Source organism: Canis lupus, chromosome 5, assembly GCF_003254725.2.
Source record: "Canis lupus dingo isolate Sandy chromosome 5, ASM325472v2, whole genome shotgun sequence".
NCBI lineage: Eukaryota > Metazoa > Chordata > Mammalia > Carnivora > Canidae > Canis > Canis lupus.
In genome coordinates, this window is record NC_064247.1 from 4,773,686 (window position 1) to 4,788,066 (window position 14,381).

The window sequence follows — 14,381 nt, forward strand, 5'->3', positions numbered from 1 at the left end:
CCTACATGTTGATTTTATAACACAATCATACATATTGAAATGATTATATCTCTGATATACTACTGAGTTGAATAAAATAGAATGGTCAAGCTAATTTTACCTATTTTTGCTTTTTTTTTTTTTTTTAAGTAGGCTTCACATTCAACATGGAGCTTGAACTCACAACCCCGAGGTTCAGAGTTGCATACTCTATGGACTAAGCCAGGCTGGCACCACTTTTTTTTTTTTTTTTTTTTGGTTTAAAAAAAAAATGTCAACTACAAAAATTGCAATTACATATACATGTGGCTTGCATTGATTTCTGTAGGACAGTTCTGTGTTCAATGTTAACACTGTGCTAGAAGCATGATTTGGATGACTTTTTTCATTCACCTTGACATTCTGTAGAAATGCATTTTCTGGGGCACCTGGGTGGCTCAGTGGTTGAGCATCTGCCTCTGGCTCAGGTTGGTCCCAGGATCAAGTCCCACATTGGGCTCCCTGTGAGGAGCCTGCTTCTCCTTCTGCCTATGTCTCTGCCTCTGTCTCTCATGGATAAATAAATAAAATCTTTTTAAAAAAAAATCCAGGGATCCCTGGGTGGCGCAGCAGTTTGGCGCCTGCCTTTGGCCCAGGGCGTGATCCTGGAGACCCGGGATCGAATCCCACGTCAGGCTCCCGGTGCATGGAGCCTGCTTCTCCCTCTGCCTGTGTCTCTGCCTCTCTCTCTCTCTCTCTGTATGACTATCATAAATAAATTAAAAAAAAAAAAATTTTTTTTTTAAATTAAAAAAAAAAATCCATTTTCCTTTCTTTTCATCACCTATGGCTAGCAAGTTTCTGGCGATCAGACGGGTAAGGTAGGTACTCAGAGGGTTCCTTGAGAATCTTCAAATTGCTAAGAATTAAAGGCCATTAAGAAAGCTTCCCTGATGAGGTGAGGGTAGTTCAAAAGAGACAAGTGGTTACAAGTAAAGAATAGGAATTAGGAAAAAGGACTAGAGACATTTCTTCTTTTTGTAAGATTTATTTTTTTTTATTTCAGAGAGAGTGCGTGCACATAGGTGTGCAAGAGCAGGAAGAGGAGTAGAGGGAGAGGGAGACAGAGAATCTCAAGCAGACTCCCTGCCAAACTTGGAGCCCTACACAGAACTCAATCCCAACCCTGAGATCATGACCAGAGCCGAAGAAAAGTCAGATGCTTAACCAACTGAGCCACTCAGGTGCCCCTGAGACAATTCTTCTCATAAGAGATTGGTTATTGGGGGGAAGGGGTTCAGTAGTGGTTTTTAAGTGGGTTAAATGCCAAGAGCCAAAGTTCTTATTTTATCCAATTGCTGGAGAGGGAGGTAGACACTCTCCTCCATCCCTCAGACTTCTTAGATCCACAAATAAGAGAGGAATCCTCACTCACACATAAACAAACAAATCCCTCTTCTTCCAGGCTTCTGACAACCACAGAACAAAATCCAAGGGTCATCCAAAAACAATAAAAATAACCAGAACAGAAAGATCATATATATGATGTTCACATCACACAGGAATTGCTGATTCAATTATTTTTAAGTCAGTAAACATTTTAAGGACCTTACTTACAAGAGTAGGCTCTAAAGACAACAAAATGAATGAGTTACATGTCCTCACATGCACGGAGGCTTGGCTTGGTAGGGGAGACAATTCTATAAACAAAACAAGCCTGATAAAGCTTCTTCAACTCTGTTATATAGGAGGGTCCCCAACTTCTATCTGACTGCCTCCTAAAAGACAGTTAAAAGTTAAGCACCCCCCCCCAAAAAAAGTTAAGCCCAAATAAAAGGTGCAGTGATGGTGGTACCCCTGGTATCTACAGGTGTCATATTATAAATTGGGAGTCTATTCCTGAACAAATTTGAAGAGCAGACACAAATGTTGTTATAAACTTAAGTATTTCGATCATAGAGAAGTTCTTTTGGAGTGTTTCCCTTCATGGGCTAGAGTGGCTGAGGCTTCTTAAAAATCTTTAAGTCTAATCAAGTATAGAGAGATGACATCTTTTCCTGGAAAACTTCCCCGGAACAAGTGTGAGTATCCTTTATGGCTCGAAGAACCTTATTATTACCTTCAAGGTTACCCACCTGGATGATTCCCCATCACCAAATCATTATCATGAATGCATCAATCACGTCAAGGAAGCAGTCCGGCATTTTTCCAAAGACACATTACTCCTCAATTCAGCTAACTTTTCTGGAAAACCCTGTGCTATTTCCATACCAGTGCTTGTAGCCTTCTCCTGAATGCTGATTTTCTTAAAAATCCACTTAATCATGTTTGTTCCTGGAGCAATCAAATCAACCTTCCCTTGGACTAGAAACCCCCTTCCAATGATGATTTACAGACATGGCCCAGACCAAATTTAATCACTTACTCTTCATAATAACATGCCATTTTAATTTGAATTCAAACACATCATAAAAGCAAATCAATAAAAGGCAGACGACAGCTTGGCAACCATCAGCAAATTCCAAACAATTGTATTTTGGATGAAAAACTGACAACCACCTTGCTAAACTGATCTTATGTATTCCTAAATAAAAAGTCCCAAATAGTAAAAAGCCCTTATTCTTTAATATAGCACTACAATCCACAACCATATATGTGTATGGGTGTTGTATATACAGACACAAACGATATGTTGTATGTATACAACAAATTCAACAAAATCTTAAAAATTTGCCCAGTGAAAATTGAATATGGTTTGAGAGCATCAACAACCACACCAGTTTATGAAACATTAGCTCTACTACAAGTATTTATATGTCCTTAGTAGATAAGCCTCTAAATGGTGTCAACACAAACACTGCAAAAAAATTATTTCTACCAACACAGTACCCTTTCCGCAACCCCCCTCCGCAGTCTCCTCAGCAGTGCCTACACAAAGGCAATTTTCAGCACATATGAGAACTTGTGTAGCACACACACGGTCTACAAAAATCTCTCAGTTTTTTTCTAAACAGTCTTATAGGGCACCTGGGTGGCTCAGTGGTTGAGCATCTGCTCAGGTCGTGATCCTGAAGACCCAGGATCAAGTCCCACATCACTGGGTTCCCTGCAGGGAGCCTGCTTCTCCCTCTGCCTGTCTCTGCCTATCTGTGTGTCTCTCATGAATAAAGGAATAAAATATTAAAAAATAAAAAAAAAAAAAAATAAACAAAAAATAAAAATAAAAAAATAAAAAATAAACAGTCTTACAAAGTCATCAGAACTAGTTCACCTTTAACCCTTCAAAGACTGGCAAGTCAAGCAGCTATTTATGTATAGTACTATGTGTGAGTACCTCAGCCAAATTTGAGCAATCCAGGTTGGCTTGTATTAGAATAACTCTCCTTTCACTCTCCTGGTCTCTTGGGAACAGCTATTAAGTAGCTGAAAGAATTTTTGAATTCTTTTGAATTTTTGAAAGAATTTTTGCATCTTATCTCTAATACTTAATGCCAGGATGGAAGCAAGTGTTCATATTAGGTTAAAGCCACTTCTTTGGCCCTATGAAAAAACTGGTTTCAAACATTTCCATAAGTATGTAAGACTAATAGCTGCCTACATTAACATCACAGAAGCCCTATGTTAATCTCAATAATATTTAACATAGTATTTTACTTGGCCAACAATGAACTCTACCTATGGTGGTATAAAATAACATAAACTTATCTGTATTTGTAGGGGACACTCCTGATCCGTCTCTTTGCTTTCTTCCAAATATCTGTTCCCATTAAACCCACAGATATACCAAATACTGGATATGGCACTGAGGTGATATCCCAAAGAAATCCATCTTCACAAATTACCAAGTAAAAAGACGCTAAAAATGCTATACCTATAATACTATCTTCTTAATAATATGTATTGAAGGGGCACCTGGGTTGCTCAGTTGGTTGATCATCTGACTCAGTTTCGGCTCAGGTCAGGTCAGGATCTCGGGGTCATGAGATCGAACCCTGCACTGGGCTGAGCTCAGCATGCATCTGCTTGGGATTCTTTCCCTTTCCCTCCACCTGCTTGCTTGCTTATTTTCTCTCTCTCGCTCAAATAAATAAATAAAATATTTAATGAAAATAAAAATAATAATGTGTACTGAAGTAACCATCATTACCTCAAATGGGACTTGAAGTTTATGTTCTGTTCTATTTCCTATAGCTTCTCGCAGACAGACATAAATGCTGCTCTCATAATATCAGATTACCGTGGGGATATTTTAATGAAATCCATTCATCCACTAGATCTACAATATGCCTCCACTTTCATTGTTCTGTAACAAGTTCAACTTCTTTATTCACTACATATACACATAAAACCACATGTAATGGCTCAATTTGGCCGGGAGCTTATCAGGTTTTGCATCTTTTAAAATCAATATTTAAAGCATTTTAATCTGATTTTAATCGCTGATTACTATTTCCATTGTTTAAAAACAACACTAACCAATCTGCAGTCTCAATGACTTGTATCAATTCACAAGATTAATCTTTCATAATGATAGCTCAGCAGGATATTTTATTAACGTCGATTCTGAGGAATCTAATCAAGCCTCATTTTCCTTAAGAGTTGCTAGAGGGGGTGCCTGGCTTGCCCAGTGGTATAGCATGTGACCTTTGATCTCTGGGTCTGACTTTGATCCCCACGTTGTGTAGAGACATTTAAAATAAATAAATAAAAAGGAGCTGCTACAAGGAAAGACGTTTACAGAGCAGTAAGCAGCAATCATCTTCAAAAGGGAGTGGGGGCAGGGCAGAGGTCAATCAGATAATCCAAGAAGATTCTGTTATGAAAGGTGGTTCTCAGGTCACTTGAAATCTGCCGTAATAAACATTTATTCCAAGAGACAATTTCAATCCAACTTTCTCTTTCTCCTCTTTTCAACAGGGTTGGAAACTCTCTGCCTACGGATAAGAGAAAGGTGATCGCAGCAGAAAGGAGTCTAAGGCAAAAATGCACCCACATTCAACCTCCCCCAGGAAAAGTGGAGACTCCTTCCATCTAAAGGGGGCCGGTGCTACCAGAGCATGGCTGTCAGGTCTTCAAATTTTTTAAACCTGGAAACAAATTTTTTTTTTTTGGAAACAAATTTTAATATAAAAATCCTTATTATTTGGAAATGGTCATTTTTTTTTTTAAGATTTTATTTCTAAATGACCGCTACACCCAATGTGGGGCTCAAACTCATGACCCTGAGATCAAGAGTCATATGCTCCATCAACTGAGCCAGCCAGGTGCCCTGGAAATGGTGATGTTCAATTTGAATTTAAAATACAATAAAGCGGGATCCCTGGGTGGCGCAGCAGTTTGGCGCCTGCCTTTGGCCCAGGGCGCGATCCTGGAGACCCCGGATCGAATCCCACGTCGGGCTCCCGGTGCATGGAGCCTGCTTCTCCCTCTGCCTGTGTCTCTGCCCCTCTCTCTCTCTCTCTCTCTCTATCATAAATAAATAAAAATTAAAAAAAAAAAAAAGAAAAAAAAATAATTGTTTAAAAAAAAAAAATACAATACAATACAATAAAGCCCAACGTGGTGGGAGCCAAATAAAACAGAAGCCCAGGGCACCTTCTGTCTGCAGGATACAGGCTTTCCATCACCACTTGGCGGTTATATACTGGGAATCACAGTTAGTAGAGATGGTGATTAATTTCAGAAGCTAATGGTCGTCAAACACCTAACACCCAGGGGCACCTGGGTGGCTCAGTTGGCTAGGTGTCTGCCATTGGCTCAGGTCATGACCCCAGGATCCTGGAATCGAGCCCCGCATCGGGCTCCCTGCTCACCGGAGAATCCTCTTCTCTCCCTCTCCTTCCTGGTTGTGTTCTCTCATTATCTCTGTTGCTATCTCTGTCTCTCTCAAATAAATAAATAAAATCTTTAAAAAAACACACACACACACACACACAACCTAACACCTGGAAGTTATAGTATAAACTAAAAACTAATCACAGTATATCAATTATAAACAATTTGATTACAAAAATTTATGTGAAAGACCTAAAGATTTAATACTGAGATGACGGGATCCCTGGGTGGCGCAGCGGTTTAGCGCCTGCCTTTGGCCCAGGGCGCGATCCTGGAGACCCGGGATCGAATCCCACGTCGGGCTCCCGGTGCATGGAGCCTGCTTCTCCCTCTGCCTGTGTCTCTGCCTCTCTCTCTCTCTGTGACTATCATAAATAAATAAAAATTTAAAAAAAAATTAAAAAAAAAATACTGAGATGACAATACTACTCAAAGCAGTCTACTAATTCAGTGCAATCACCATCAAAATCCCAAGTGTTTTCTGCAGAAATTTTTTTAGAAATCTTAAAATTCATATGGAATCTCACAGTCTTGAAAAAAAGATCAAAGTTGGAAGACTTATGCTTCCTGGTTTCAAAACTTACCACAGAGCTACCCATAGTAATGAAAACAGTGTAGTACTAGCATAAAGATAAACACACAGAATGGAGAGCTCATAAATAAACACCTGCACATATAATCAAATGATTTTTGACAGGGGTGCCAAGAGCATTCAACAGGGAAAAGACAGGCTTTTCAAGAAATATTGATGGGAACACTGGACAGTCACCTGCAAAAGAATGAAGTTAGAACCTTACTTTAGGGATCCCTGGGTGGCGCAGCGGTTTGGCGCCTGTCTTTGGCCCAGGGCGCGATCCTGGAGACCCAGGATCGAATCCCACGTCGGGCTCCCGGTGCATGGAGCCTGCTTCTCCCTCTGCCTGTGTCTCTGCCTCTCTCTCTCTCTCTCTCTCTGTGACTATCATAAATAAATAAAAATTTAAAAAAAAAAAAAAAAAAGAACCTTACTTTAAACCATAAACAAAATTTAACTAAAAATGGATCAAAAACCTAAACACAACAGCTAAAAAGATAAAACTCTGGGAGTGGAGCCTGACATGGGGCTCGATCCCAGAACCCTGAGATCATGACCTGAGCCAAAGTCAGGTGTTTAACTAACTGAGCTACCCAGGCACCCCAAAATGTAAAAGTCTTAAAAGAAAACACAATGGCAAAACAAAAAAACACAAAGGCAAATCTTCACATTTTATTTGGCAATGATTCCTTAGATAATAACACCAAAAGCACAGACACAAAATAGCTGAATTGGACTTTATCAAAATTAAAAACTTCTGTACAAAGGGCACTATCAGGAGAGGGAAGACAACCTACAGAATGGGAGAAAATATTTGCAAGGGATATTTGATAAGGGATGAATATTCAGAACATATAAAGAACTCCTACAACTCAACAACAAAGACCCAGTTCAAAAACGGGCAAAAGACTTGAATAGACATCTCTCCAAAGATACACAAACTGCCAACATGAAAAGATGCTCCGCGTCACTAATCATTAGGGAAATGAAACCCACAATGAGATATGATTTCACACCTGTTAGGATGGCTATTACCCAAAAAAACAAATAACTGTTGGCAAGAATGTGGAGAAATTAGAAAGCTCACACACTGATGGTGGGAATGTAAAATTGTGCAGCCACTATGGAGAACAATTTGGCAGTTCCCAAAAAGTTCCACAGAGAATTTCCATATGATCCAGGAATTACACTTTTCAGTACATACCCAAAAGAATTGAAAGAGGAACTCAGATACAAATAAACCAATGTTTACCACAGCAGTATTCACAATAAGCAAAAAGTGGAAACATCCCAAATGTCCATCAAAGGATGAAAGGATGAATGAATAAACAGAATGTGGCATATATACACACAATGGAATATTATTCAGCTTTAAAAAAAGAATGCCATTCTGATACATTTTCTTTGAAAACAGTATGTTTTATAAGAACATTTATAAGAACAGGCAAATTAATAAGAAAGGAAAACAAAAATTTTTTTTAAATCGTTAAGAGAGGTTTCCAGGGGCTTGGGGTGGGGGAAGAGACAGGGCCTTAATGGGTAATGGGCACAGAGTTTCTGTTTGATGAAAAGTTCTGGAAATGGATAGTGCTGATGGTTGCAGGGCACTGTGAATGGAATTAATGCCACTAAACTATACACTTAAAATTTACCATTTTAACCATTCAATGTTATACATATTTTATAAAAAAAAAAAATTATGGGGCACCTGGGTGGCTCAGTTGGTTAAGCCTCTGATTTCGGATCAGGTCATGATCTCAAAGTCGTGAGACTGAGCCCTGCATTGGGCTCCATGCGGGACATGACACGTGCTTAAGATACTCCCTCTCCCTCTGCCCCTCCCCTCCCCCTCCCCACACATGCAGGTGCAATGGCTCTCTAAAAAGAAAGGGAGGCGGAGAGAAGAAAAGGAAGAAAGGAGGAAGGAAGGAAGAAGGAAGGAAGGAAAAGTTTCAGTTGTATAATTCAGAAAAATATTTCATCTTAGGCTGGCATATATAAAATATTTGGAGATAAACCCTAGAAATAAGTTTTTTTTAAAAAAGATAAACTGGGTTAAAACCACCTATTTTAAAAGACTGGAGGGATGCCTGGGTGGCTCAGTGGTTGAGCATCTGCCTCCAGCTCAGGGTGTGATCCCAGGGTCCTGGGATCGAGTCCCACATCGGGCTCCCGCACAGGGAGCCTGCTTCTCCCTCTGCTTGTGTCTCTGCCTCGCTCTCTCTCTGTCTCTCATGAATAAATAAAATCCTTAAAAAAAATAAGACTGGAGAAGTGTTGACTATCACTTTTCCAACAACATTAAAGGTTTCTTTCATTTATCATCTTAGTAACTCATGCGTTGCTTGCAGCTAGTGTTATTTCTGCTGTCACAGTGCCCTGCATACAGCAATTTAATAAATATGGGCTAATAATGAGAACTATGAAGAATTTCAAATGAACCAATTACCATGGTTTTAAAGTCCTCAACTTTAAAACAAGTTATATCCAAAGGTTCTTTTAAATGTCAATTTGAGATACAGCTAAAATGATAAAACAAAAAAGAGGCACTATCCATCATATACGGTTTAGAGAAAAAAACAGAAATATGAATATCCAATTACAGAGGAATGAATTAAATAAATTACAGCATGGGAAGATCCTTGCTTTTATATATAATATATTCTTGAAAAAATGAGCAAGTTCAAAGATATGCATGTTATTTGGGGATTTTGCTACAAGAAAGGTAATGATTTCTACAAATCTCAATTACTCCCAGTGTTTCAGGACAAAAAAATATCCTTGAAAACTTAATTCCAGCATCTGAACACACTCCTTCCTGGGGCGACTGGCTGGCTCAGTCAGAAGAGCATGCAACGCTTGATCTCAGGGTCATGAGTTCAAGCCCCAGGTTGGGCCTGGAGGCTACTTACACAGGGGCCCCTGGGTGGCTCAGGCAGCAGACTCTTGATTTCAGGTCAGGTCATGATCTCAGGGTTTTGAGACTGACCTCTGCATGGGCATCAGGCTCAGGTCATGACCTGGGATGGAGGTCCACCTCAAGCCCCACTGGGCCTCCCTGCTCAGGGGGAGTGTGCTTCTCCCTCTACATTCCCCCCACCCCCGACCCCCACCCCCACATGGTTGCTCACTCTCTCACTCAGAATCTTTTCAAAGAACAGTGATAATAAAATACATAAAAACATTCCCTCACTTTCCTACATCATGGAGCCCACTGAGTGGTCCCCTAACTTCAAAGACTCCAGAAAGCACCACATAAGAACCAACACTTAAGCCACATACTTTTTATCAATACAATAAGCACTTTGCTTCCCATTTTCTCACTTATTCTTATAAGAGCAAAATGCATTCATATATTCAAATTGTAATTCCAATACTGCAAATACCCAACCACTGATGGTCAACAGCATTCTTCTGCAGTAACTGGAAACGTCTGCATCATTTTAAGTTCTCCATATTCAGGGTATGGAAGCGACTTGGGGTGTATAAACATTGTACGTTTAAAAATGCAGGGAGGAAAAAAATAAAAATAAAATAAAATAAAAATGCAGGGAGGGCCACTGCTGGATCACTCCTAAGCTTCACCCACACTATGGCTGGGCCCCTGCGCACCCTGCCAGCCACCCTGACCCTGGCCCTGTCCCTAGCCCTGGCATGAACAGGAGCCGGTCTCCAATGGTGGGCACCCCATGGGCAGCTGACCATGTCAATGAGGAGGATGCGCGGCAGGTGTCAAACTTTGCCCTAACCAAGTCCAACAAGGCGAGCGAGGGCACTGCAGGTGGCGCTCAGGGGGTGGGCCTCCACGAGCAAGTTGTGGCTGGGATGAACTACTTCTTGGGCGCCGAGACTGGCCGAACCAGATGTACCAAGTCCCAGCCCAACCTGGACAGCTGTCCCTTTCGTGACCAGCCACACCTAATGAAGAAAATGCTCTGCTCTTACCACACATACACTGTCCCCTGCTTGGGGAAGACCTCCACGGAGAAGTTCAGTGGCCAGAATGCAGAGGACCCTGTGACAGGCTGGTCTACTCTGGCACCCCTCTCCTAAGCCTTCCTAAGCCTTGGAAGGGCAGTCCTGCAGACTTCCTAAGCCTTGGAAGGGCAGTCCTGCCCAGGTGGCTATCCCCTCAGAGAGCTGACCCCAGGATGCAAGTAGAGAAGGGTTCTGGGGCATTTTTCCAAATGCACCAACATGTAGTATGTGTGTTCTGCTCCATCTTAATCATGTTACTTTTTAGTAACATCGGCTAAAAAGAATACTACTAAATTTTTTTTTAAATGCAGGGAGTTCAAAAACCCCAAACCACAAAGAGTGATTCAACCAAAAGCAGTGTATAATATTTAAGACCCTGGAAAGTTATTCAATATGTCAGATGGGAGGGAAATGGGTAATATCCATTGTTTTTAAGTAAGATGTATAAAAAGAATGGGAAAATAAATTATTTATCCAAATGGTAAATACTTTAATTCTTTAATCAGTTAATTTTTTGGTTTTGTTTTGCTTTGCTTTACCTGTAACAGTCTAAATTTTTCTCAATGATTTTGTATTTCTTCTTTAACACATGATACATTCTAAAGCTCGCCTTTAATTATCATCTGTAAGGAGTCAATTTAGAATCTCAAGTCACTTTTTAAAAATAGTTGTTTTAAGTAATCTCCACACCCAATGTGGACCTTGATTGAACTCACAACCCCAAGATCAAGAGTCACATGTTCTTCCAACTGAGCCAGCCAGGTGCCCAAAAATCTCAGTCATTTTTAATAAAAGATTTTAAGAAGTGGCAAATAGGTCCCTGAGATAGATCATACACATCTGAGTCATAAAGGACAATTACTGATAGTGGTTCGATAGCTGAGAAACTGAGGGCCTTAGAAGAGTTTTTCCTTGGCTTTCTGATTACTAAGAACCACTTACTGCAATGTTTTACCTCCATGTTGATTGTCGGGAGCTTGCTTCAGAGCACATATACTAAAGTTGGGATGATATAGAGAAGATTAGCATGGCCTCTACACAAGGATGACAAATTCACAAAGCATTCCATATTTTTTTTTTAAGATTTTATTTATTTGACAGCAAGAGAGAGAGCAAGCAAGACAGCATGCACAAGCAGGGGGAACAGCAGGGGTAGAGGGTGAACCAGGCTCTCAACTGAGTAAGGAGCCTGATGCGGGGCTCGATCCCAGGACTGTGAGGTCATGACTTGAGCCAAAGGCAGACATCCAACCCACTGAGCCACCCAGGCACCCCAAGCATGCCACATTTTTACTAAAACTAATATTATATAGTATGATAATTGGAGTAACAGCCAAACCTCAAAAAAAAACTTTTTTTAATGTTTTTAAAATTTTAATTGTAAAACTGAAACCACAGGGGCATCTGGGCAACTCAGTCAGGCATCTGCCTTTGGCTCGGGTCATGATCCCAAGGTCCTAGGATCGAGCCCCACATTGGGGTCTCTGCTCAGTGAGGGAGTCGACGCTGCCTCTCTTCCCCTGGCTTGTGCGATCTCTCTCAAATATAGGAGTAAAATCTTTAAATAAAAGTTAAAAAAAAAAAAAAAACCTGAAACTATATTAACTATAAATAAGAACTCAATGGATGGACTTCAAGGCAGATCAAATTCAGTTGAAATAATTATTAGTAAACAGAAAGATGGGCCAGAAAAAAGACTATCGAATGAGGCCTGGAGAGACACAGAAGACACAGTGGCAACGTCTAAGATGTTTGTTTTTGGAGTCCAATGGGAAAGGAGAAAATTAGGTGGAAGCAATATTTAAATACTTAAAAAGAGGGATGCTCAGGTGGCTCAGAGGTTGAGCTTCTGCCTTTGACTCAGGTCGTGATCCCAGGGTCCCGGGATCAAGTTCCGCATCAGGTTCCCTGCAGGGAACATGCTTCTCCCTCTGCCTGTGTCTCTGACTCTCTGTGTGTCTCTCATGAATAAATAAATAAAAATTTTTTTCAACGATACTTAAAAAGAAAACAGCTGGGAATGTTCTAAAACTGATTAAAGTCATCAAACCACAGACTCAAGCAGGTCTACAAGAATACATTTTTTTTTTAATTTAATTCTTTTTTTAGAGAGAGAGAGCACGCAAATAGGGAGGGACAGAGGGAGAGGAAGAGAGAATAGTAAGTAGGGTCCACACCCAGCAGATACCTCGACCCCCAAGATCATGACTGAGCTGAAATCAAGAATCAGACCTTTAACCAACTGAGCCACTCAGAAACCCCAAAGAGAACCTATTTTTTAAAAAACTACGCCTAAGTATATAATAGCATAATTGTTGAAAACCAGATTCAAAGAGAAAAGCTTGAAAGTAGACTTAGGAACACATTATTTTCGAAGGAGTATAATTATGCTGACAACAAATTCAAGTTGTTGATAACATTCAATATTAGGATATTGGTAACAAAATATCAGGAATGGAGTAAACGCTGTAAGATGAGGAAAGAAAATTCTGTTCTCAATGAGCCTATCTCTGTCAAGAAAGACAATGGAAAAGATATCTGGTGAAAGAATACATCACTAGCCAACCTACCCTTAGAATTCTAAAGTGTTTTGGAGTCCAAAAATTATCCTGGAAAGGTCAGAGATGCATAAAAAATTAGAATAAATATGTAAATCTATATCAGAGCCTCTCAATTTTACTACAAGTGTGAATTACATGAGGGGTTTTTAGGAAATACTAATGCTTGACCCTCTGTCAGGAGATCCTGATGTCATTTGTCCAAATTGGAGCCAGCTATCTCTATTTTGCAAAAGTTTCCCAGATGATACTCATAATGCCTCCAGTCAATCGCCACCGACCTAAATTCACTTGACTGTATAAAAGGCTTGTGTAACGTCCTCCGGGGTTTAAAATGAAATGAACATACGTGATAACCATGGCAAGAGATGAGAAGGGGTTAAATGGAATTAAAGTCTTCTAAGGTCTTCTATTGTCCAGGAAGAGGAGAAAAATACCAATTAATGTAAGACACTGGTAAGTGACAGATACTGAAATTTCTCAAGTAGCCACTAAGTAATAATAAAAGATATATAAATACGTTCCAAAGTAATAAGAGAGAGAAGTTAAACAGTAACAAGTTCCAAAGGGATTAACTAAGAAAACAGACACAGAACTGGCAAAACAAACAAAAAGCATTAAATATGATGGTAGATGAGAACCCAAGCATATCAGCAGCCCCATTAAATGTAAATGTACTAAATATTCCAGGAAAACACAAGTGCTAGGTTAACAAAAGAGAAAACCACAGCATATGTAAAACATATAGAAATATTATTAGACAAAGTATTAATAAAGGCAAAAAATATTACTGGAAACTATGGGAGATTCCATTTTTCAGGAAGAGATAGTAATTCTAAATCTGGGGGAACTTGGGTGGCTCAGTCAGTTAAGCTCAGGTCATGATCCCAGGCTTGAGCCCCATGTCAGGCTCCCTGCTTCTCCCTCCACCCCTTGCCTGGCTTGTGCTCTTTCTCACTCTCAAATAAAAATCTTTAAAAATAGTAATAATAATTCTAAATCTGTACACACCTAAAAACAGCTTCAAAATAAAACATTGTCAAAACTACAAGGAGAAAAAAAATTATCCAAAAAAATCATTAAGGATAAAAACCTGAACATAAAAACATGACCAGCACATACATACAAAACATCAGAAGTTTAAAAAAACAAAACACAACAAAAAACATCAGAAGTTAAAACTGAAGAATAGACATTTTCTTCATGAGCAGGATGAAAATTTCACCATAAATCAGTCATAAAACAAGTCTCAACAAATTCCAAATGACTGAAATCATACAGACTAGTTCTCTGACCACAATGCAGTTAAGCTGGATTAAATAACAAAAAGACAATCAGAAATATCCCCCATATTTAGAAATTAACAAATGTACTTTTTGCTTTTAAGTAGGCTCCATGCCCACTGAGGAGCCCATCCAGGAGCGAGGAGTGGGGCCTGAACTCATGCCCTGGAGGTTAAGACCTGAGATGAGGTCAAG

The 14,381-nt window shown here is 39.8% G+C and overlaps 1 protein-coding gene and 1 non-coding gene across 5 annotated transcripts in view; one reads left to right on the forward strand and one right to left on the reverse strand.

Moving 5' to 3' along the window:
- The window catches only part of APLP2 (amyloid beta precursor like protein 2), an 82,165-nt gene that overhangs the window by 55,682 nt on the left and 12,102 nt on the right, over positions 1 to 14,381 (reverse strand). The window lies entirely within an intron of this gene.
- On the forward strand, positions 11,319 to 11,420 carry LOC112671571 (U6 spliceosomal RNA). Its single transcript, XR_003143702.1, has one exon. It is a non-coding gene; the product is annotated as a U6 spliceosomal RNA (small nuclear RNA).